Genomic DNA, 11262 nt, shown 5'->3' with positions numbered 1-11262 from the left:
GAAGGCATCTCCCCGAGGTTTTAGTTTTCATTTTCTAATGATAAGTAATGTTGAGCGTCTGTTCAGATGCTTGGGATACCCCGTACTCTCCTCTGGAGATGTGTTGGAAAGACCTGGATATTTGAGACTCTTGATCCACTGAGAGGAAAGGATTTTCCGAGAGGAAGAAGCCGAGGCTGAGAGGGGCCAGGCTGCCCCAGCCCATCACTGACAGGAAGCCACATCTGCTTAACCCTGAGCTTCCTGTCACCCCACCCCGTTTCCAAGGGCACAGGTGCTGGCGCCAAGTGAGAATTTCAAAGATTTACAGGGTGTGGAGGAGCCATAAACATAAGTAAATAAAATAAAACTGGAGTCTGCAAAAAGTTTTCAGATGGGAAGGGAAAGGAGTTACACATGGGTTTGAAGTGACAGAGGCAGCGGACAGACAGAGTACAAGGGACAGAGACCCAGCATGGCACATGGACAGGGACTCATTTGGCCGGGGCTGTGTCTGCAGCACAGAAGGACAGGAGAAGGGTCCCGGGAGGGCGGCAAGGTAGGGAGGTCACTTGGGGTTTGTGCTTGGGAGATTCCCTTGTACCCTGGGAATTCTCCGACCTTGGTCACACCCAGCTCCAGCTGCAGGGCCTGGGGCAGATCACCCAGGGTCACACAGATGGAAGCTGTAAGCCAGTGCCCTGCACAGGCAGCCGCTGCAGCTGCAGGAAAGCTGGAGGTGTGAGACGGTATTTCTGTTAGAAATCGATGCTGGAAAATGGCTTCACAGCCTTGAGTGTGTGTGTGTGTGTGTGTGAGGAGCTCTGATAGCCACTAGCAGCCTGCCTCTCCCTCTAAGAGCTGCGTAGTGAGATGGAGGGGTGTGGAATTGGCAGGAGGAATTCTGATGATCTGAGGCTGGAGGAGAAAATAAGGACCAGAGTTGCCCTCAGGCCTTGGCAGGCAGCCTTCACCTCTGGAAATAATGCTCAAATACTTCAGCCTCGCTTTTCTCCTGGGGCTTCCTGTTTCCTATTTGGTCTCTGGTTTCCAGGCAACACCGAATACCCCCAAACTCCTGAAACGCACAAGTCTCCAAGCGTCCCTCTCTCTGAAGCTCACATCTGTAATGTGTTTCCCATCTGCCAGGTCTCCCAGGGTAGCCCATCTATTCCGCTGTCTCTAGAGGAGAGAAGCAATCGCTGATGCCTTGTGGGCTGAGGTGTGGGCATGTTTCCCCCTTTGTAGGTTCCCGCAGTCTAATGAATCTTCCTGTAAACTCCGTCTGCTTGGATGGAGGAGGGGGGTTATCAGGCAGGAGATTTAAGGTCGGCTGCTTTGATTTAGTAAAGAACTGCATGTGGCAGGAGCTCAGTGGCTTAGACGCAAGACTGGGGGATAAGCACAGGGCCCGACCCACAAGGGAGCTATGGCTTGGCTTTGTGTCTTCAAGGAGGGACTGTGGGGACTGCTTGCAGGAAATCTGGGGGCTTTGGGGCACTTGAGGCTTCAATGCTTGCCTGATGAATGACTGCTTGCAGAGGGTTTGTTGGAGCTAAAAATAAAATTAAAGGGTGAGAGTTTTTTTTTCCTTTGGTTGGTTTTGTTTTGTTTTGATTTTTGTTTTGTTTTTAGAGACCAGGTCTCATTATGTAGTTCAGGCTGACCTTGAATTCACAATGCAGCCCAGGCTCACAGTGACCCTCCTGCCTCAGCCTCCAGAATGCTGGCATTATAGTCATACAATACCATGCTTGGCAAGGGGGCAGAGTGTTAAAGGATTGTTTGTGAAGGATTTTTGTTTATAGCATCATAATACAGGTGTGCATCATTTCCAAAGCTGAATATGACTGCAGGTCTAGAACAAAAACAGTACCTAGTCCTCTGTCACTCTCATCCACCTCTCAGCCCCATTCCTAAGGCCGGGCTCCTTTTTTCCCTCCGGGCTCCTTTAGCTGATTTGAAAATTTAACCTTCATATTTAAAATGCTATTAATCTTGATTTATTTTTCATGTTAGACATTCTTTCTCGACTTCCATCACAAAGGATGAAGGTTTACCTCCTCCACACACCTCCCTGCCGTGTGCACACGTCTACTCTCCCACCACGTGTGAAATTGTGCAGCACAGAGAGGCTGGATGATGTGCACCGGAACAGAGAAGAGGGGAACAGGTTTCTATAGCGATGTGTGTTATAGAGCACACTATGTGTGTTATAGAGCACAATGGGGCAGCTATAGTCGGTGAGATTTATTAGACATTTCAAAATAACTAGAGAAGAGGTTTAAAGTTCCCAGTTCACTCAAATGACATCTAAGGAGATGGAGATGCTAATTACCCTGATTTGTTTATTATACATTATATACATGTATCAAACTATAACATTGTAGACCATAAATAAGAACAAGTACTACACATAAATTAAAAGATTTTCCATAAAAATACAGTGATGGGTGGGATGGTGCATGTCTGTAATCCCAGCCCTTGGGAAGCTGAGGCAGGAGGAACACTGAGAGTTCAAGGCCAGCCTGGGCTACACAGTAAGACTCTGTCCCAAAAAACCGAAACTAAATGAATGCATAAATACATTCTATCAAAATATCACACTGCACCCAATAAATACTTTATATACAGCTATAACATACCTACTATAATAATTCCAATAAAAAATGAAAAATCAACAGTGTTCATATTATCAGGCAAGTGCTACGCCAGCTGACTTCTGAGATGCCCAGTGACATTTCCTGTCTTGTTCTGAGCCCCGTGCCTGTCCCACCTGCCCAGTAAGGATGGCCTTCTTTGGTTTGCTTTATACCTCATGTACCTATCGTTTGCTTTTCTCCACCTGCCCTGATACGACCTGTCGCTGGGAAATGGGCCATTTTTGGTTTTGCTCTGAGGGGCCCCTCACTCCCAAGCCCCGGCCTCCTGCTTTTATCTGGACTTCATGGCTCCGAGCGGCACTGGGCTTCTCTCAACCCCATTCTAGACAGTTCTGCCCATCTCCTGACTTTCTTTTCTCCCCTATCTTTCTCTCTTTCAGTTTGCCCTTCATCTTGGAAGGCTTCTTGCATTAGTGGGTCCTGAGAACAGGGTGCATGAGAGTAAACTGTTTGAAAGTCTTACCGGGTGAAGACATGGCTCGTTGTCCTCACGGAGTCCACGCTTGGCTGGGAACAGAACACCAGACGGAAGGCTCTTCCCTCACACACTGAAGGTGCCGCTCCTCTGTCCTGCCATCCCAGTGCTGCTGGCGAGAAGTCTCAGCTCATCCTCTTGGCTGGTCACTGTGTGCGATTCCCTGCTTAACTTAACAAGTGGTGAGGGTCATCTCTTTATTAACGTTCTGACCACTCAAAACTAAGTACTTTGGCTTAGGTCTTTTCTCACCCTTCTTGCTGTGTAGTCCATGGATATCTTTAAATTGGCAATTTATGGCCTCATTGTTAAAATTGTGTGTGCATGTGTGCACAAGGGTGTGTGTATATTGTACTAGGGACGGAACCCAGCATTGTGCTATCACAGATCTATAAGCCCAGTCCTTGTATTTTATTTTGAGACAGAGTCTCACTAAATTCTCAAGCTGACATCGAATTTATAATCCTCCTGCCTCAGCCTCTTAGGGAGTTGGAATTATAGGCATGTGCCATTGTGCATGGCTGAAAATTTTTTGTGTATTTCTTTACTCCTGGAATTTTTCAGTGTGATATTTGGAGTTTCTTATTTTCCATAACTCTTCCTTTTTGTTCTTCTTCCTGGGACATTTCCCTGTTTGTATTCCAGATCCTCTATTGGGTTTATTTTGAGTATTGTATTTTTAATTTCTAAGAGCTATTTCTTATTCTCTAGGCTTTTTTTTTTTCAATTGCGACAAGTTTTCACCACGTAGTGCAGGTTGGCTTTGAACTTACTTTGTAACCCAAACTGGCCTTCAACTCACAGTGATCCTCCTGCCTCAAATGCTAGGATTATAGGTATATGCCACCATGCTTGGTGTACACATTTCCTTTTTTAAAAATTACTATTATCTTTTTTTAAGTGGATCCTGATCTGCCTAAGGATCACTAAGTTAACAGTCAGCTAAGGGCTGTACTCAGTTCAGATAGAAATCACAAATAAGCAAAGTACAGCTCTCTTGTTGCCAGCAGCTCTGAGTTTTGAATGTGAATCCTCAAGACTTTGGGTCAGCAGTGCTGAGCCTTGAGTGCTCGTGGCTCTCAGCTCCGAGTGTTAGCAGCTCTCTTTGCTGCTCTCCTGGAAGGCAAACCAGCAGCCTTCCAGCAGCCAGAGCTAGCAGCTCACAGACAATGCTCAGACGTACCATGGGTGCTAGCCACCTTCGCGTAGCCAGCAGCCTTCTGTGTTACCATCTCTTAACACAACCAGCTTAACCGGATTTATTTGTGATGGAAATTATGAGCAGGCAAAATTAAAAACATCTGAGAGATATTTTATTAGATCTTATGCTGCAGCATAAAGGGGAGCTGGACATAGGCTGATCTCATAAGGCTGAAAGGAAGGCTGCTTATACACACATTGGAAAGCAGGATCATGCATGTGCAGAATGTGCTGCTGGCTAACTGCAGAATTTCTGCTTAGTCAAGGACAGGCTCCTAGTGGACTGGTGTGGGGACATCAGAAGTGGCTGCAGAAGGGTGCAAGTTATCCAGACAAGTTGCAGGCAGATCCCCAATTTGAAGCTTCCATAGCCACAGTGAAAGTTCTCTGCAGTGGTCACAGTGTGTCTGAGATAGACACAGCTGTCAAAGATACAAAGAAGAAAAATACTATGCATCTGTGCTAAGCAAGGTTGCACATGCCTGTAATCCCACATTCAAAAGGGCGAGGCAAGAGAATTGCTGTGAGTTTGAGGCCAGCCTGGGCTACGAAGTGAGTTTAAGAACAGCTTTAACTGCACAGTAAAACTCTGTCTCAAAATAAGAACAACAATAGTAAGTATTGCTTAGGAACTATCAGGCCCAACTCTGCTGCCTCAATTATAATTATTTTAAGGTTTTCTTTTCCACCTTATACTATCTTGTTTTCTGAATTGTACTTTTTTGTTTTTTAATCTCTCTCCTTTAGTCTTCAACACGAAGGGTTATGTGGTATGAATAAAAAAAAAATACCTAACCCAAGTGGAGTGGTGAGGAGCAGGTAAAGAGCCTCTCACCCCAAGGCCCTGCTGCCACCAGGGCTGGGCACCCCCTAGTGGGCCTGCCACCACAGGTCCAGAGGGAAACGGGCCATGCCCTGGAGCCCCGACACCATCAGGGGAGTGTTGGTGGGCTGCTGTCCCGCACCTCTCTGCTACCCCAGGAGCTTCAGATTGCAGGATGCCAGGTCCCTGACATGGTCCTCTGCACCACAGGACAGGCAGCCAGTGCAGGAAGCACCAGGACTCCGCCACCAACTGAATCAGAGGAACACAGGCAAACGTCAAGATGAGGGAGCAAAGTGCAATCTCAGACCTCAGCTCACCCGGAACAAGTCCAGGAGACACAGACACAAATGAAATTAGAAGGCACACACTTGAAATTTCTGAAATGATGGCAATCAAAGTAAAGAAAAACTTTAGTCCTTGTATCATCTGATTGACTTTGCATGCCTAAGTCTGGTGGTCTGAGCAACTATTTAGAGAATAACAATGTACATTATAGTAATTAAGGTGGATTTCCTATTTGTCTTGCTTTTGAGTTCTATGTTGCTCTCATTGTTTTGTTTTGCTTTATTGTTTTATTCTCTTTAAAATAAAAAAAATAATAAATAAGTAAAAAAATTACCTAAGCCAAAAATTATTTTTTTTAAGTTTATTTAAGGAGAAAAGAAAAAAAAAGCAGAGAAAGGGTACAAGTTATACAGATTTACAGAAAAAAAAAATAAACAGTAGGAAATCACTAGTTAATGGATTACATATTGCCATCTTAGAAATAATTGTTCAAGTCACAAAATTAAAGCTTGTAAAGTGGACATTCCAACAATGATACTGCAAACAGTTCTGTTCATTGATCCAATAAAACTCTGTGATATCATTTTCTATCTTATACACTTAAATATACATGCAGTTATATAGTTTAGAGCACTTTCTTTTCCTCTCTTTTGTACAATGACTATTACACATTTTGGGTTTCATTGCTCCCACGGTTCTTATTACTTTTTTGGAAGAGAGTAAAACCAGATGTGACATAACAGAACAGAATCGGTCAAGTCAAAAGGGTGGACATAATAGATAATGTAAAAACATAATACAAGGTGATCAACAATGGATACCATAATGCCTCCCGTTATCTCTAATAGAATTGCCTATATCATTAGTTATAATACAATTGAACAAAACAGTAAAGAACAAAACTGACAAAACCAAAACATTGGAGACATAGTAGGTCTTCAAAAGTAGATAAAAGTCAACAAGAATGGGCATTATAATGAATCTCATTATCTTCACAGCTGATGCCTAAACTTTTGAACCTGATACTATCCAGCAAAACAGAATAGGGGAACATCAGTCAAAAACAAGATGGTGAGAGTAATACAGGGCTTCAAATCGAGATAATGGAAAGTCAAAGTGGGTTACTATAATATATCCTGCTATTTTTTTCCTTTAATTAAATGGATAAAAATAAAAAAGTAAATAATGGAGTGGAGATTGAGATAAAAGAGGGCATAACAGCGAAATAGCGCAGATCAAAACATAACCATTTAAGCAGAATAGTGTTTCACCACCAGATAATCCCGACCCAAAAGTAGTTACCATATTGTCTCTTTCCTTGAAATCCTTGAGTACAACTTTGTATACTGTAGCATTAAGTATATCAAAACAATGTGAAACCATTTAAGAGAATGACAGCATTACAGAGTATTTAGAATCGACTAACAGAAAATGAACAATGGTTTCTGTATAATCTCCTTGTCTTTAAAAGGTTTTTGCTTATACTATCGCACATAATAAAATCCAATAAGATACAACCTATTTAGACCATTGGAGACAGAAGAACAAAAGCTAGATGAGACTTCAAAACAAGATGATACTAAATCAGTATTACCTATTAAGATGTCATTTTCTCCAAAATAGCTGTTCCTATCATCCAATCTTCTCTGCCTCATTTCTGTTGAGCTCTTTTTCTGTCAGTAGCTGTCAGTTTGTCTTCTTCATTTTGTTCTCTGCTCCATTCGTTGTGGCCTCCCCGCCACTATTACTGGATTCTTTGTATTTTTCTTTTTTTAGAATATCCTGCAATACTCTCTGTAGAGTTGAATTGGTGGTTGCAAATTCCCCCAGTTCCTCTTTATCCTGGAAGCACCTTGTTTTTCCATCAATTTCCAGGGACAGTTGTGCAGGATATCTCAATCTTGGCTGGAGATTATTATCTTTCAAAGCTTGAATTATTTCCCCCCACGCTCTTCGTGATTTGATGGTTTGTGCAGAGAAATCTGCTGTAATTCTGATGGGTGTTCCCTTGTAAGTGGTCTGTTTCTTGTCTCTGACAGCTTTTAATATTCTGTTCTTGTATTGAATTTCTGGAATTTTTATTATTATATGCCTGGGTGTTGCTCTGTTTGGGTTGTAGGTAGCTGGGGTCCTGTATGCCTCATACATCTGAGTATCTTTACCTTTTGCTAAATTAGGAAAATTCTCCTGGATTATTTCTGTGAGTAGCTTTTGTAGTTCACTTGTTTGTGTCCCTACTTCTTCTTTTATGTTCTTAATCCTTAAGTTATGGATCCTCTTATCATCTTCTTGTCTTTATATTATTGCTGTTTGTTTCTTTGTTATTTTTAAGAAGTTTTTCATTTCATTCTCCCATATTACAAGTCTGCCCTCCAGTTCAGATAGTCTGTCCTTAGTTTCTTTCAAGCTGTTATGCCAGTCTTCGATAGACTTCTTAGTTTCTTGGTAGTCCCTTTGAACCTGCTTCACGTATTCTATGCTTTCTCTGTTTTCTCCATCAAACAATTCTCCCCTCTTTTTCTGTTCTTCCATTCCACCATCTGTTTTTTCTTGGGTGGTGCTTAGCATTTCTCTAACTATTCTGCATACTTCTAGCTTCAGGTCATTGATAACTTCATTCCTGAATTGATCTATGAGGCTCTCTATATGGCGCTTTATGTCTATTGGTGCGGTGTCCGCTATTGCCTGTTTCTCAGAACTGGGGGCCGAGGAGCCTTTCTTGTTGCTGCCTCTTCCCATATTCTCTGTTCCTTATATATGCAAGCTTACATAGGAGGCCCAGCTTCTCTCCCTGTCAGCCACAGCCTGATCGAATTGCGCCAGTTAGGTGATCCCGCCCACCGCAGCGCACCAGGGAGTTACGGACCAGGCAGCCTACACGTTGCCCCTCCCGGCCACCGTCAGGCTCTGGGATCTAGGCTGGTTGGGCCAGCCTACCAGGTCTGCCAGCAGCATCACGCAGGCCAGGCACTTTTCACCAATCCTGCCCAAGAGGGGGATGTGTGGCTGGAGTCGTCACTGCGCCCTGCTCCTGCAGGACTGCCCGGGCCCAGAAAGTCCTCCGCTGGAGTCAAACTGTGGTAGAGTGTCAGTTTCTCTCACTCACCTCACCACAAGTCAGTGCACGCCTCCCTGCCCGTCCTGTTTTCGACTCCGTTCGCAGATTGCCGTTCTCAGAGCTTCCGCGTGTCTCTCTCCTTGCCGAGCTGATGTAGAGGCAGTCGCCGCGCGGCGGGAAACCAAGATCGCGGCTTCCAATGGCGCGGGGTCCAGCCTCCACACCGAGGCTTTTCTGTTCCTGTTTTAGCGCTAAGACTGCATTCCAAGTTGGTTTCTCTCAGCCCAGTTCGTTCCTGAGTCAGCAGAGCATATCTCCACTTGCTTATGTCTCCTTACTCCGCACCCTTCCTGACTTCTGAACCAAGCCTTTCAGAGAGCCTCCGTAGTAGCTGTTATCTGTCCGCCATGTTCTCCCGGAACGCTAAGCCAAAAATTAAAACAAAATCCAACAGACTATAAAACATCTTTCTTTAGAAAATATTCTTAGGGAAAAAAAAGATGTATTAGTGTCTCCTCTAAGGAAAAATAGTAGGGGCTTTCTTTTCTAGTAAAATGCTTTGCTAATTAAAACTTTTAAAATCTTAAATTAGATTAAACTTCGCTGTATGCTATGTTTTCAAAACACATTTTAGAAACTCCTGGCACCCAAAGAATAAGTGAGAAACTTCATTTGCATTAAAAATTGTTTTTAATATAAGAAACACATAGTAAAATCCCTCACTCTTAAATTAGTTACTAAATCCATGAAATTGTCTTTAGATAATTGTATTCATCATAAACTCACAGTGTTGTAAATGGTTCAAGGTTGATGTAAGATTTTTTTTCCACAAAAAGTACTGTTTTCAAAACTCAGCACAGAACCCTAACACATAAAACATAATTTTACTTGTTCTCTTATGCTGCAACAGGATGGTGGTTGTTTTAAAGAAAGCAAATTCTGAGTATTTTCCCTCACAGCTGAGCACAAAGCTGTTTGTTTTGCTTATATATTTACTATTGATTTTCTTCCCCATTCCAGTGACGCCGGGTGAGTAGGGAACAGGATGTGGGTGGGGACTGCTTATTGTTGACTGCAGTAAGAACCACTCAGAGATTAGTAGAACTCTAAGGTATCTGTGGGTCACTGAGGTCTAGGCTGCACAGGGAGAGCAGCACCCCGCCCAGGGTGTGGGGAGCACCAGTGGATAGGCTCATAGCCTGGAAAGAATCAAAAAGGAAAGGAGGAAGTCTGCCCTTTTTCCTTCCACGAGCTTTGACCTTTGTCCCCTGTCTTTAGACACTGTGTCCAGTTCCTTCAGGATAGATTCCTTCCAGTGCACATTGTTCGGCCCTGCAACACTGATCTTCAGCTTTCGGACACAGACTCACAATGGAGTCTGCAGTGAGCCTCCCAGGCTTTGACTTTTGAATGGATCCTCCAGTCCTCTGGTGGCTGAGATGAACATTTTGCATTCTTCCGCCTCTGATGCGGTGGACGACCACTTGAACTCTTCTGCTTCAGATCTTGTAAGTCTACCTCACAACCCTTGGTATGATCATGCATCCATTTGATACTAAATCTGTTCCTCTAGTGAACCCTAATACATGAATCCTCCTGGGCTTCTCTACATTGTAACCAGGCCCAAGACTCACTTGTTTTGTTGGGAATCCAAGTTCTGGCAGCTATAGGTCTTTTCTCTTGTACCAACGACTGTTCACAGAGAATAATCCTCCAGTCTCCCACTGGGAAGGTGGCAACTGGGCTGCTCAGAACAAAGTGGAACGGGGTCCCTGGGACGCAGGATGGAAACACACTTCTCTTACCTTGATTCCAGTGTGTGCTGGGCCGGGTGCTCTGGAAATCAGCAGTCTGGTCCATTTCTCCAGGGAATGAACTTCTCCTCTCCTACAAAGGGTGCTGGGAGGAGAGGGGGCTCTGGCTGCTCCTGACCCAGATCTGCTGCCCTCTCTGCCCACCTGCCGCTGCCTACAGAGGGAGCTGACACCTCCTCCAGCTTTCTTGGCTCCCAGGGGCCAGGTTTCCCTCTCTCTGTTGCACCTTCACAACAAATGTTGAAGTCTCTTGCTTTGTCCTTGGGAATTCACAGCTTTTTAAAATTTCTTCATAAAGCTTCTCAAATGGCATTTGAGAAAAGAGGTGAGATATACATATTTTCAATCTTTTGGTATTTGACCAAAAGTTCTCACTTTTTGTGATCATGCTTATGTGAAGCACCATCTCCTTCATTTAGTCATTTGTCTATTTCTTTGTTTGCCTAGTATTCCTTTAGTGCCCCGTCTGGCCTCACAGCCTGGTGGAACACACCAGAATGCAGTATGATAACGCTTGTAACTGACAGATCGGAGACTCAAATCTGAATTTTTGAATCAGACCTAGAGCTCACTCCAAGATGCAAAACCAAGGCAAAGATCACATTCTGCTTTCCAAAGCCCCTGATACAAGAGAGACAAAAGAAATGGACTGAGGAGGTACAGGGTTCAGGCACTGGGAAGCCCAGGAATCACGGGTAGGGCAAGATGCGGCCCGCTGCTGTGGGTGCTCTAGATGAGCCCTAAATGGCCATGGCATAGACAACCACCACAACCTTCCCTGACGCTCAGTTCCCTAATTCAGCAACTGTAATCCACTCATTCAAACACAAATGTGCGTTCAAGACCAAGGTTTCCACCCGGAGCATTATCTTCCCACTGGCCATCCCACCAGCCAGTGTTCTTGTAAAACTAGATTGGTCCAGTCCCATCACTCAGAATGAGGTGGAGTCATATTTCCAAAT

General features: G+C 44.0%; 1 long non-coding RNA gene across 1 annotated transcript; it reads left to right on the top strand.

The window, feature by feature from the left end:
• The first annotated feature begins 409 nt into the window (after positions 1 to 409).
• On the top strand, positions 410 to 5819 carry LOC134473920 (uncharacterized). Its single transcript, XR_010044408.1, has 3 exons — positions 410 to 538; positions 3023 to 3299; positions 5351 to 5819. It is a non-coding gene; the product is annotated as an uncharacterized LOC134473920 (long non-coding RNA).
• Positions 5820 to 11262: the final 5443 nt, after the last annotated feature.

This window comes from Cavia porcellus, unplaced genomic scaffold (assembly GCF_034190915.1).
Source record: "Cavia porcellus strain 051 isolate PalLab524CR breed Dunkin Hartley unplaced genomic scaffold, mCavPor4.1 scaffold_29, whole genome shotgun sequence".
In the NCBI taxonomy this organism is placed as follows: domain Eukaryota; kingdom Metazoa; phylum Chordata; class Mammalia; order Rodentia; family Caviidae; genus Cavia; species Cavia porcellus.
The sequence above is the reverse complement of the archived record's forward strand: the minus strand, read 5'-3'. Positions and strand labels throughout refer to the sequence as shown.